Source organism: Myotis brandtii, unplaced genomic scaffold (genome assembly GCF_000412655.1).
Source record: "Myotis brandtii unplaced genomic scaffold, ASM41265v1 scaffold154, whole genome shotgun sequence".
Taxonomy (NCBI): Eukaryota; Metazoa; Chordata; class Mammalia; order Chiroptera; family Vespertilionidae; genus Myotis; species Myotis brandtii.
The window spans coordinates 11,176,188-11,191,140 of record NW_005355584.1 but is presented as its reverse complement, the minus strand read 5'-3'; the positions used below and the strand labels follow the sequence as shown (position 1 = coordinate 11,191,140).

The following is a 14,953-nucleotide window of genomic DNA, read 5'->3' as shown; positions in this document are numbered from 1 at the left end:
ATATATATATATTAAAGCATGTTCCAATAAATTATACAGAGTATGATGCATTTTTATGTAGCTCAATAATAAATAAGGCTAATCAGTATACTTAAACATACATGTATTTATGATAAAACTATATTTTAAACAAGCAATGCAAATAAAAATATAATTTAAGGATAGTGTTTGCCTTTGTGGCACAGAGAGATATAGGTGACAGGGAGACAGAGAGATGGAAGAGGGAAGAGAATTAATAGGTAGCTGAAAGTTTTAATGTTCTAGTTCTTGAGATGAGAAATAGATTCATAAATGTTCCTTATACAATTATGATTTATAATTAGCATATGTAGTAGAGGACATTTTTTAAATTATATAGATTTTAAAAGGAAGAATGTAAAAATATATACATACTCTCATCCTACTTCGAACCCCATCCAGTTGTTCAGAAACATTTCAGGACATCAGGACATTTTTGTCTGCTAAAGGAGACTCACAAATCACATGACCATTTCCCTCTATAAAGTTTTCATTTAATTTGATTTTATAATAATTTGAATAGGAGCCAAGTTTTTAATCACAGATAAGTAGAAACATCCCAAATACGCATTGACAGAGAATGTAAGGATAAAATTGTCGTATATTCACACAATTTAGTAAGCTGGATTCAATTTAATGACATAATTATCACCTTGTTTTTGCAAACTTCCACAAAATGACTCCCTTTTTACTTGCAGCTTCAGGGCTTGCCTTGCACCATCAGCCACGGGTCTAAGGAGGAGTGCAGAGAATTGCTAGTCTGGTCATAGGTTAAAAGTTTCTCAGGACTTTGCATACATGACACATCATAGATTGGTGAAGTTTAACATTTATCAAGTTGGATATTTTTAGCATCTATTGAGTTCCAAGCTCTCTTTCTACGTTACATATACAGTGATTTTTTTAAAAAGCAGGAGAAGTTTCTGTTGCTGTAGAGTTCACATTTTGGTCAAGAAACAAATACATTTTCAAACAGACTTGAACATGAAGATCTGCAGCTCAGAGGAGAAGCACTGCATAGAGATGTAAGTATGGTGATTGTCATAAATTGCAAAAGTCATTGTCAAAAGAGAAGAAAGGGGAGGAGGGGGGTGGGTAGAAGAAGATGGGACCAAGAGCTCCAATATTTGGAGTTCAGTTGAAGGAGGAACCTGAGGAAGAAGGGTCATAGGAGCTCTAGACCTAGATATCCAAATGTCTGCTTATGCTCCCTACTTGGATGTCTCATATGCATTTCAAAATTAACATGTCCAAACTGAAATTTTAGACACAGTGGCAAGTTAATGATTAGAAAGAGCACCAGAGGAAAAGTTGCCATAGAAGCCATGAGAGCAGAGTTGGTTTCAAAAGGAAGAGGTGGTCATTCATGTTACAGGATAAGGGATCAAATACACACCTGTGCGAGCACAAACATGATTAGTAAAACCATGATGGGTGAGGAGCACAGAGTGTGACTTAAAGAATGAGGCTGCACCAGAACATGAAGAACCATGTATATCAAGTAAGGAGGAAGAGTTTGATTCCTTAGGTCAATGAAGAGCCATTGAGGAATTTGCCAACAAAGGAATTGTCTGCCCAAATATGCACTATCTACCCTTTAAAAATATCATTCTGACTTCAAAGACAACAGATCTTTACTTTATAAATTTATTATATATTATAATTTTATGAAATATTTATTATAACGAATACATTATTATCATCCTCTTTAGGGAAAGTGAGTGACAGACTGTAGGATCATCAGAGTCAAGCAGGACAAAATCATATGTCCCTTTGAGTATTATATACAGCTGTTTAAAGTCAAAGCAGGGGGCACAGGTGCAGCCACAAGAAAGGAAATATGCAAGGGAATTGCGGGGGGGGGGAGTGGGGATGAAAAATGAAACACATCAGCTTGTTTCTCTAAAATTGATCTCAAATTGAGAAATTGGTCCTCACTTTAAAAATTCAAAGATGGAATCAGGCATACATTCCTGTTATTTATTTATTTACCTTAGAAGTCCTAACATATAAAATTTGGAGGATTTCTGATACATATTTTTCAGGAAGATCATGACATTCATACTGATTTTTATAGCTGAGAAACTCTTCCTCAAAAATGGAGTTAAGTTGTGCATCAGGTACCAGTAGCTGAGCATTTTCTGGCTCTCAGGAATCTTGGCTGAGAAGTGGAGGTTCTTCAAAAATTCTGCTAAGCCATCTGCTAACAGGCTAATGAGTCAAATCAGAGGACAGGCCCTGGAGTGAAAGAACACCAGAACAGCTGTTCTTTACCTGACTGGAGTAAGCTCTGAGGTCTATTTATCCAGCTGCTAAAAAGAGCAGCAAAATCAGGCTCAAAATCAAGACTCTCAATAGAAAAATTCATGGAATGCTTCACAATATACTTTAAGATAGACCACTTTAAACTCCACCTTCTTGGTAATAGAATACCTGACAATCCAACACCAAGCTATGATTCTCTCAACTCGACTCTGAAGTGTGAATATATATTCTCTCTCTCTCCCCCAAATGACACAATGAATGGAAAAAGCGCTGTGTTTTAGGTAAAAAGACCTGATTTTAAATGAAAACTGTTCTCATTGATTATCTAAGCCTGGACAAAGCATTGAACTTCACACAGTACACATTTTGTCACCTGTGAAAACAGGAATAAAAACACCTCACATTTCAAAGGATGACTGTAATGAAAAAAAATTAAGAGCATCTCAAAATCCTGGAAAAAGGTTTCATGTCTAGTTTGGATGCAGAACATCACAAGATACTGTCACTCTCACCTGAACAACACAAATAAGCTATTTAAGCTACAAAATCATGGCTTGTTTAAAACACATCGGAGACCTAAGGAACCAAAGAGTCACAAATGAACCAAAATCCAAAAAAATGATTTATAAACTGAACGAATAAACAAATAAAATGTGATATATCCATAAAGTGGAGTATTTTTGGCAATAAAAAAGAATAAAGCATTATTATATGCATGAATCTTGAAAATACTATGCTAAGAGAAAGAATGGGGAAATAGAGGATTATGGCTAAGGTTCTTTTCAGGTGATAAAAATTTTCTAAATGTGATTATGGTGATGGTGGCACAACTCTGTGAATATACTAAAAGTTACTGAATTGTACACATAAAATGGGTGAGTTGTATGGCATGTAAATTGTGTTTCAATAAATCCTTTTTATAAAGTCACTCTTATTTCTATACTAGAGGCCTAGTGCATGAAATTCATGCACGGGTAGGGTCCCTAGCGACTGCCGGCTGCTGGCTGCCGGCCGGGTCCTTCCTTTGTTCCACGCCACCACCTGGTGGTCAGTGCACATCAAAGCAAGTGATCGAACTCCTGGTTGGTCGAATTCCTGAGGCTCACTTTGCATATAGGCTTTTGCATATATAGATGCTAACAAAGAACATTTGCAAAAATGGAATTTTATAAAACAATCCTATATTATAAAAGGTAATATGCAAATTTACCAAACGGCGGAATGACCAGAACGCCTGTGGCCCCTCGCCCCAGCAGCCCCACCCCGAGCGGTAACCCCCACCCTGATTGGAGGTAGGGCTGGCCGGCAAACTGCCCACAGCCCCTTACCCCAGCCGCCCCTGACCACGGCCCCTCACCCCAGCCAGACCACCCCTGATGGCCCCCATAGGGGTGGGCCCGCTGGACCCCACCAGTGCACAAATTTGTGCACTGGGCCTCTAGTATAACCTAAAAGAAGACTGACAATACCAAGTAATGGTGCAGATATATTGAGCAGCTAAAATCATCATACTTTGCTAGTAGGGGTATATATTGGCAAAAATCACCTTTGAAAACTATATGTATCAACTAAAATTTAATAAATGCCTAGTGTATGAGCCAATAATTCTACTCCTATGTATGTATTAAAGGAGATGAGTGTTTTTCTCCATCAAAACTAGAATGAATAAGTAATTTGTGACTTATTCATATCTTGAATACTAGTTAGCAATTTAAATGAATGAACTCCTTCTAGATGTAACACATTGTAAAACCTATCAGACATACTGTTGGGTAAACAAAATCAGATAAATATGGGCACAATTGCATGCATGATTCTATTTATAGAAAATTCAAGATTAGCATAGAAAATATAGTCACTCATCTTGCAATAACTATGTCTGGTATAAGGTGAGTACTTGAAATATCAGGGGGATCACTTTGTAAAATGCATGATTGTCTAACCACTATGCTATATACCTGAAACTTATCCTATATAATAAAAGCCTAATATGCTAAGTGTCCGGTCATCCAGTCATCTGTTCAACCAATCAAAGCGTAATATGCTAATGATATGCTAAGGCTGCTCAACCGCTCGCTATGATGTGCACTGACCACCAGGGGGCAGATAGTAGACCAGTCAACCAGCTGCTATGATGTGCACTGACCACAAGGGGGCAGACGCTCTGACCGGTAGGTTAGCTTGATGAGCCTTCTGTAGTGCTGAATATATTTTATAACTTTTTCACAGTAAAATTTTCTTTTACTAAAATATAAAATGCTTATATCAAACCATTTATAAGACCAGAGGAAATATTGAGATTCTGACTTTCTAGTAACATAATATTAAAATAGAAAGTCTACTTTTCATTAATCTTTATTTTCACTATAACCTTTTCCCCATATGGAAAAGTGAAGGGATTACAATTTAGATTCTTTTAAAAAAGAAAAGGAAATAAATATATGAGTGTTAATGTCAGTCTGAAATAAACCTATTCTAAACAGCAGATATTTTAAAATATTAGAATTAGCAGTATTTACTGGTTTAATGCTTTTAAGCTTAGAGAAACTATATTACTTATCTTCTGTGTGGAAACAAACAAAAGACCTCCGTTAAAAAGCCAAGAAAGAGATAAGTGAAAGTTATACCAAAGAGTTTGCCTGTTCTTAGGACTTGGATGTTCCTGGTTCAACTTAAACTGATATAATATTGAATGTCAATTGTAACTAAAAATTCTTTTTAAAAATTTTTAAAAGACCTGAATGCTCCCATATATTGCAATAAAAACACTTTTATATTTTAAATGAATAAGTTCACCTTTACTTGAGGGAAATCTATATCCTTTTACTGGGTACAAAGGGAAAACAAATCTGGAGCTATCTCCTTTCATCAAAGCTTTTCTATCCCAGTTATTTCCAGACCCTAAAGGAGAGAAGAGTGACAAGCTGAGAAATGCAGGTGCAAGTAATTGACTAGGCAAGTGTTCTATTGTCATAGAAGCAAAGCACATCAAATTAATGAGGCCCACAGAGACCCAGGAGGCTGGGCCAATCAGGAGCCTGCATTGGCATGCTTCCACATGTGCTTTGGGCAACCTGGCAGCCCTTTTGTTTGTATCCCAGACAACCTAAAATTTCCAGGAAAGAGAGATCATCTTCATATTATTCCTATGTGAAAAGTTAGGTGTTCAAAGAGCACATGTTTAAAGGCCAAAAGTCACTATCAGAGAACCACACCAATTCTGTGAGAAAATGATTCAATTAAAACTTGTTTTGCCCCGGCCAGTTGGTTAGAACGTCCTCCCATATACCAAAAAGTGGCCGGTTCCATTTCTGGTCAGGGCACATACCCAGGTTGCAGGTTCAATCCCTGAAGGCAACCAATTGGTGTTTCTCTCTCACATCAATATTCCTTTCTCTTTCTCTCCCTTGTCTCTCTCTCTCTCTCTCTCTCTAAAACTCAATTTTAAAATTGTTTGTTTAGCTTTTTCCTGATGATATTATAAACTGTGCTGTTAAAAATGTAAGAAGGCACCTAGGATTCAGAAAAATTGGGATATTCTAATACTGCAACTGGCCACTTTTCTCTTTAGGCAAGCTATGCAACCTTTTGGGGCCACTGTTCCCTCTTCTATAAAAATGAAATAATTGATTATTTTTTCCTCCCAATTCCAAAATTCTACCACAAACAAATTAAATTTCTTAAAATATTATCTACACTTTGAAAAGCAAATTGTTTTCTTCTTTTTAAAAATGAGCAATGGTTTTTGTTTTGTTTTTTGTTTTACATCTCCACCTCTAACCTGAAAAGCTTATGGCTCTAAAAGAAATGGTTCAGCACAAAGTTTTGTTGTGTTTTTTATTCAATTTATTGGGGTGGCATTGATTCAGAAAATTATATAGGTTTCAGGCGTACAATTCTATAATACATCATCTGCAGGTATATATTGTATTGTGTGTTCACCACCCCAAGTCAAGTCTCCTTCTATCACCATTTATTCTCCCCTTTACCTCTTCTACCTACCCTGACCTTACTTTCCCTCTGGTAATCAGCATACTGAAGTCTGTGTTCATGAAGGGTTTGGGGTTTGTTTGGGGGCTTTTTGTTTTTGCTTTTGGTGTGTGTGTTTTTTTTATGTTGTTTTTTGTGTTTGTTTGGTTTTTTTGCTTAATCCCTGCAACTGAGGGAATTGAACCCAGGACTCTTCAGTCCATGGGCTGAAACTCTATCCCCTGAGCCAAACCAACTAGAGCTACCACTGCTTATTTATCCACTCATCTACTGATGAACACTTGGGCTGCTTCGAAATCTTGAATATTGTAAATAACACTTCAGTGAGCATAGGGGTAATATATCCTTCAAATTAGTGTTTCAGGTTTCTTCGGATATATTCCCAGAAGTAGAATCACCGAATCATAAGGCAGTTCCATTTTTAATGTTTTGAGTTAACTCCATATCGCTTTTCATACTGGCTGCACCAGTCTTTATTCCCACCAACAATGCATGAGAGTTGCCTTTCCTCCTAGCTAACACTTATTGTCTGTTGATTTATTGATAGCCATTCTGACAGGTGTGAGGTGATATCTCATTGTGGTTTTAATTTGCATTTTCCTAAAGATTAGTGACTAGAGCATCTTTTCATATGTCTATTGACCACTTGTATGTCCTCTTTGGAGAGGTGTCTATTCAGGTCCTTTGCCCATTTTTTAATTAGATTGTTTGTGGGGTTTTCTAGTGTTGAGTTGTATAAGTTCTTTATAAATTTTGGATATTAACCCCTTATCAGATGTATTATTGGAGAATATGTGTTGCCATTCAATGGGTTGTCTTCTCATTTTGTTGAGTATTGTACACTCAAGGAATGGGGGGGGGGGGGTTTATAATATCTGTTCCCTTATATGCATGTACTTTTTGCCCTAATTCTCTACTGTTTTCCAGTTTCAAGGGAGCATAATGTGGGGAAAGAGTCCCAGATTTGGAGCCAGATAGAGTCAAATTAACATTTTGATTTTTCCACTTACAGTCTGATCTTAGACAAGTTGCTCACCCTCCCTTAGCTTCAGGCTCATTGTTGGCAAAATAGTAACAACACCTAAATTGAATAGTTCTCATTAAAATGTATGTGATTACATTTGGGAAAAATGGCTGGTACAGAAACATCATTAAATGAGTTTCCCTTTCTAGTAAATAAGCATATAAACTACCTTTGCCTCAAGCTCTTTGTAAAAATTAGAAATGTTTTCTTGTTTCTGGTTTTGAATTCAAGCATTTGCTTTTTTACTTAATCTATTATTGCATTTATCAATTGTGTAATTTGGATATGGAGCTAGAAAGGATCCTAGAGAATTATCTACAGCCTCCTCAGGCAGGAATTTACTGGCATTTCAGGAAGCACAGTTTCTCACTGTGTCAGATGGTCCTGTACATTGCAGGGTGTTTTCCAACCCAGACTTGAAACTAATGAATGCCAGGGAATCCCAAATCATTGTGACAAACAAAAATGCTCCTTGGGGATTGGTATCACCTTATGTGAGAACCCACCCACAGGCACACACACACAATTTTACCAATTAAAAACCTGAGGATAAAAGGCTGGATTGATTTACCTAAGGTCAAAAGTTAGCATGTGTTAAGAACAGGACTTAAATCTGTTTCTTAATTTTTAGTCCAGGTTTCTTCTAATTCTAATTAGTCCCCACATTGTAACATTTCATTAATTCTTTTAATTTATTTAATTATTTTTTTAATTTTCTAAAAATGTATCTACCAAGCTGTGTGTGTGTGTGTGTATGTGTGAGTGCCCGCGCATGCGTTCTTTAGTTAAATGCTATAGGCAGGGCTTTCTACTTTTTTTGTGTGTGTTTTTTCCAACTTCCTCAATTACTGTTTATATTCAACACCACTTTGTATCCATTTCAGATGTATAGCACAGTTGCCAGACAATCACACATTTCACAGAGTAATTCCCCAACACCTCTGGCACCAAACTGGCATCTATACTCAGCCCCACACAATATTGACTGTATTTCCTATGCTGCACTTTACATTCCCATGACTATTCTGTAACTACCAATCTAGACTTCTCAATCCCTTCACCTTTTTCAATCAGTCCCCTCTGGCACTCATCAGTCTGTTCTCTATAGAAGAGATTTCTAATTTAAGGAGAAAGGAAAAGAAAATGAAACATTTCATTACTCCACCAAAAGGAATTCAACAATCCTGTTCGGTTTTTCTTTCAGGGCCTCAGTTATAATAGAGAAGCAAACAAAAAGTCTGACAGTGTTGAGAGTCTCTATTTCATCATGAATCAGTGTTACACATAATCTCTGCTTCTTATAGGCCAAGTTTTTACTGGAGATAAGACTCAATCCAGTGATGCATCATGGTCTACATGCCCAAAAATTTATGACAAATAATCTCACCTCTTAGATATTGTGCAGACAAGTTTTACACACCTTGGTTGCATTAACTTTAACAATTCTAGTTCCTGAAGATGCAACATCCGCATCTATTGCTACAAGCCATGAAGCATAGATTTTTAAATCCCTTGGAAGTGTTATATGGGTCTTATATTTTCAGGAAATATGTCTTTAAGTCTACTCTGAATGTAAAACCCACAATTTGTGTCAACAGCTTTCATAAACATCTCTGAACTCCACTGAGTATCGAATATTATGTGCATGCATTTACTTCTAATCAGACAACCATGCACAGCTGCCTTTCTCCAAATCCCAAAGTCCTGAGGTATGTGAGTATTTGTAAGGGTCAGTGAACTACAAAACCTGTGGAGATTTTAAAAGACAGAAGGTCAGTGGTAACACCATGAATTTTAAAAAGGATATCAAACTGTTTTTCTATTTTCCCTGAAGATTGAAAAAGAAAGATTTGAGTAACCGAATGCTAAACAAAAAGAAAGTTGTCACATATTGAATCACAACATAAAACAAAAACTACTAAGAGCCACATTTGGAAAGTTCTAGTGTTAGCCACAGGAGAGGTCCTGTCTTCTAATAGAATTTCCAGTACAATGCCTCTGGGAAATGAGTGCTGCATGTGATATTTTACAGGTCTCCTTCTGATCTACAACTCCATGAAACTATCCTAAAAAGAACAGGAAATCACAGACTAGATCTGGTTTCTGAAGTCTTAAGAACTTGGTGACATCAAGGTAATACGTCCTGTTTTTAATACATGTGCAGATAAAAGACCTTCCAAATTCTTTTATCTACAGTACTTGAAACAGCTTTCTGTCTCTCATTTGACCTCAGTTCACTCAATCTCATATCTAAGAAAAGTGGAGGGAGAGTATGGAATTACTCTCACAATTATATTAATTGTTTTCCTTGCAAGTATTATTCTTATTTAATACCCAAATCTAAATAATTGATAATAAAACATAGTCCTTATCTCCTTTGCATTGGTGAAATTAACAAAAGTGGAATATTTAAAACATATGCCACATTTTTATATTTACATTTTATGGGGGGTTTTTAATTTGGTTTTATGCTTTTAAAAAAAATGTGAATTGTCAAAGAACAATTATGACCAAATTCCACACAGGCATATTCAAGAAAAATATATGCAATAGGTTGTGGCCAAAGACATGTTGAGCTTCAGTGGTCCACACAGAATGTTAAATACCTTTCTGGAAATCTACACTAATAAAAGAGAAACATGGTAATTAGCGTACGACCGCTACCCTTTTCATTGGCTAATCAGTGTGTATATGCAAATTAACTGTCAGCCAAGATGGCGGCCGGCAGCCAGGCAGCTGGAAGCGAACATGAGGCTTGCTTGCTCCAGTGACTGCAACCTCCAACGTTCCCGCCTGACTTGCCGGCCTCTGAGCTGCAACTCTAAGAAACTATGTACTATGTTGCAAATAAGAAGCTAAACAAAACCCCAGAAACCAGCTTTCAGCCTGCCGGGCTTCCGGCCCGGAACATTGTATTGATGTTTTCAGAGGCCTCAGAGCTAAAGCTGGCCCAGAATAAAAAAAGAAAAAGAAAAAAAGGAGCGGTTGGGAGCTTCAGTCACCCGCTTCCGGAAAACAGCCCTCAGCCCCTCACCCAGACTGGCCAGGCACCCCAGTGGGGACCCCCACCCTGAAGGGTGTGTGACCAGCTGCAAACAGCCATCATCCCCTCATCCAGGCTGGCCAGGCACCCCAGTGGGGACCCCCACCCTGAAGGGGGTGTGACCAGCTGCAAACAGCCATCATCCCCTCATCCAGGCTGGCCAGGCACCCCAGTGGGGACCCCCACCCTGAAGGGGGTGTGACCAGCTGCAAACAGCCATCATCCCCTCATCCAGGCTGGCCAGGCACCCCAGTGGGGACCCCCACCCTGAAGGGGGTGTGACCAGCTGCAAACAGCCATCATCCCCTCATCCAGGCTGGCCAGGCACCCCAGTGGGGACCCCCACCCTGAAGGGGGTGTGACCAGCTGCAAACAGCCATCATCCCCTCATCCAGGCTGGCCAGGCACCCCAGTGGGGACCCCCACCCTGAAGGGGGTGTGACCAGCTGCAAACAGCCATCATCCCCTCATCCAGGCTGGCCAGGCACCCCAGTGGGGACCCCCACCCTGAAGGGGGTGTGACCAGCTGCAAACAGCCATCATCCCCTCATCCAGGCTGGCCAGGCACCCCAGTGGGGACCCCCACCCTGAAGGGGGTGTGACCAGCTGCAAACAGCCATCATCCCCTCATCCAGGCTGGCCAGGCACCCCAGTGGGGACCCCCACCCTGAAGGGGGTGTGACCAGCTGCAAACAGCCATCATCCCCTCATCCAGGCTGGCCAGGCACCCCAGTGGGGACCCCCACCCTGAAGGGGGTGTGACCAGCTGCAAACAGCCATCATCCCCTCATCCAGGCTGGCCAGGCACCCCAGTGGGGACCCCCACCCTGAAGGGGGTGTGACCAGCTGCAAACAGCCATCATCCCCTCATCCAGGCTGGCCAGGCACCCCAGTGGGGACCCCCACCCTGAAGGGGGTGTGACCAGCTGCAAACAGCCATCATCCCCTCATCCAGGCTGGCCAGGCACCCCAGTGGGGACCCCCACCCTGAAGGGGGTGTGACCACCCAATCGGCCCTGCTCTGAGCCTGACCAGGGGCTGCACCTAGGGATTGGGCATGCCCTCTGCCACCCGGGAGCAAGCCTAAGCCAGCAGGTTGTTATCTCCCGAGGGGTCCCAGACTGTGAGAGGGCATAGGCCGGGCTGGAGGACCCTCCTCCCCCTCCGCGAGTGCACAAATTTTTGTGCACCGGGCCTCTAGTATATAATAAAAACAGTCTAGTACGTTTTTATTTTTAATTTGCTTCACTAGAAAAGAACCATGAAGTCAGTAGCAGATAAAAAAAAAACACCTCAGCTGAATTTTGCTTCAATGGTTAAAAAAAATGTATATTCTAGTTAACAGATGTTTTCCCAACAACTTGTAGCACTTCTGAAAATTATTATATTCATGAATCTTTTTATAATCTATACTTAGCAAAACTTTTTTAAAAGCATGTCTTATTAGAAAACGTTTTACCACAATTGAAATCATATTATGAAAAGCCCACCATAGGTCTTGTCCTTAATATAACTGTATCTCAATTAAACATAAAAATCCCACTGAATTGGCAGTGTGCAAAAATCCCAATTTCATTCTGCAAAAAAACTATCAATTTCCTTACCATTGCATGTGCAATGCATCACACACCAGAGGGCAGGGCCCTCCCAATAATGAAAAAGTTTAAAATTATACTCACCGAGTAATTTGGTATCAATTAATATTAAAGAATCTATCTAGAAGATTCACCCCCAACTAATGTCTTTAATTCAGATGATACTATACTCATCTTGTTCCCACTTTGTCTGCTCTTCCTTCTCTATTTCTTTTACCTATATCAAAAAAATCAGTTTTTCTTTGTATAAGAGTCCCAAATTTTCCCGATGGGCCATCCTACAGTTTTTGTTCTTCACTTTGGTACAGTGGCTAGGAAAAAAAAAATAGCTTAATTGTCAAATTTAGTCACTAACAACTCGAAATAAATATAATAAAAATAGCCAATATTCAACAAGAATATTTCTATTGGCCCTATCCTAAATGCATCACATATATCAACTCCTTGTATCTCTATAACATTTGTTCAAAATAAATACCAACATACCCTCCATTTTATGGCTGATAAAACTGAGATGCAGAGAGCTTCAGAAACTTACCCAAGGTGAAACAGCTAGCATATAATAGAGCTGGGACTTAACCCAGGCATAATTTCACACCAGAAGCCATGTTTTTAATAACTATGCTATATTGACTACTTTAAAAGCAGAATACTTGTTATGCAAATGCAGTGTGATGCGGCATGAAATAAATGTACAGGTTAAAATAAGACAATTATTTGCTGTGCAAAAGCACATCAAGAGGACAAAATCTTGTCCTCTTTTTCCTAGTAGGTTGTTCTCAGATACCAAGTAGTTAATAGGTGAAGTTATTAGAACATGTTTTTATGGACACTTTGGAGGACAAGAGCTACCTCTCATTAGTACAAACCTTTCAAATAAGATCCTAGCACTGGCTGGTGTTCAGTGGTTAAAGGGTTGGCCTGAGCACCAAAAGGGTCACAAGTTTTATTCCCTGTCAAGGGCACATTACCTGGGTTACAGGTTTCATCCCAGGCCCCAGTCAGGGCAGGTGAGGTTTAACAATAATAATAATATCCAAAAATCATTTGAGTATGCTATAAACTGATGTTTGCCCCCCACCCCCACCCCCAAATCATCATATGGTGAAACCTAAACCCAAGTGTGATGTATAAGGAGGTGAGTCCTTTGGGAGGTAATTGGTCACAAACAGGATTGGTGTCCTTATAAAAGAGACCCCAGAGAGCTCTCTTGCTCCTTTTGCCATGAAGACCCAAACAAAAGATGTATGACTGTGAGCTTGATAGCAGGTCCTCACCAGACATCGCTCTATCAGCACCTTCACCTTGGTCTTCCCAGCCCCTAGAATTGTGAGATATAAATGTTTAGGTAAACCACCCGTCTATGGTATGTTTGTCAGAGCAGCCTGATCAGATTAAGACAGAGTACATTAATGTTTTTCTTTTAATGATATGTTGGTATTGATTATGACATTCAAAGAAATTTAAGTAAATTAGTGACACTGTAAAAAAGAAAATATCTGATTTACTCTGTCCATTTTCAGGGATTCATGTGTGCCACATTCATTGAAATCTGAAGGACAGAACAGGTACAATTGAGATAATAAGAACCAGCTGAGCCTCTGGCTGACTGATTGTCTTTGATGGACTCCATGATCCTTTTTTAATATATATTTTAATCAACAGCCAGATGTCCTTTAAAAGCAAAAAGGAAGGGCTTAAGGTGCAGATCCATCCATCTGCAGTGGAATACATGAAGGGGATTTTTCAAGGCTTCAACATTTAGAAACTCCATGGAGCTAGTGACTAGGTAGTAACTCAAGAAAATATCCAGTAAAAAATAAATTATCAGTTTTTGCTAAGAAAACACATCTGAGGCTCAAATATACAGAACTGACCCATGATATAATTTCTCCTCATTGTCTCTGCAAAGGCATGACATTGTCTCTCCTGTATTCCATATATCCTGTCAGGCCAAAATTGCATGATGTTACCCTCCTTCAAGAGATTTCTCATGCAAAACCTGATGGAGATCTTGCTTGTGGGGGAAATCATTGGCCTGGGTACTAAGAAACCAGGCTCTACTAGCAAGTCACCAAAATATGATTTGACCAATCTCTGTACAAACAGGGCCTCAGTTTCCTCATCTATAAAACAGGGGGCTTGCAGACAAAGAAAGACAAACACCACACCAACGGCATATTTCACAGACCTAGAACAAACTCTCCAAAAATTCATCTGGAATAAAAAAAACACCCCGAATAGCCACAGCAATCCTGAGAAAGAAGAACAGTGTTGGAGGTATCACAATACCAGATATCAAGCTATATAACAAAGCCACTGTTCTCAGAACTGCCTGGTACTGGCACAAGAACAGACTCATAGACCAATGGAACAGAACAGAGACCCCAGAAATGGCCCCAAGCCATTATACTCAATCAATATTTGACAAAGGAGGCAAGAGCATACAATGGAGTCAAAACAGCCTCTTCAATAAATGGTGTTGGAAAAATTGGACAGATACATGCGAAAAAAAATGACCACCAACTTACACCATACACAAAAATAAACTCAAAATGGATAAAGGACTTAAATATAAGATGGGAAACCATAAAAATCTTAGAAGAATCCACAGACAGTAAAATATCAGACATATGTCGCAGCAATATCTTTACCAATACAACTCTTAGTGCAATGGAAACTAAGGAGAAAATAAACAAATGGGACTACATCAAAATAAAAAGCTTCTTCACAGCAAAAGAGACCATCAACAAAACAACAAGAAAGCCCACTGCATGGGAGAACATATTTGCCAATGTTATCACCGATAAGGGTTTAATCGCCAACATTTATAGGGAACTCATACAACTTAACAAAAGGAAGATAAACAATCCAATCAAAAAATGAGAAAAGGACTTAAATAGATACTTTTCAAAAGAGGACATACAGAAGGCCAAGAGACATATGAAAACATGCTCACAGTCACTAATCATCCAAGAGATGCAAATCAAAACAACAACGAGGTACCATCTCACACCT

At 39.2% G+C, this 14,953-nt stretch overlaps 1 protein-coding gene across 1 annotated transcript in view; it reads right to left on the bottom strand.

Annotated features, from left to right (window-relative positions):
* LOC102240500 (pulmonary surfactant-associated protein D-like) overlaps nt 1–14,953 on the bottom strand; it is an 83,578-nt gene that overhangs the window by 50,038 nt on the left and 18,587 nt on the right. The gene's annotated exons all lie outside the window — the stretch shown is intronic.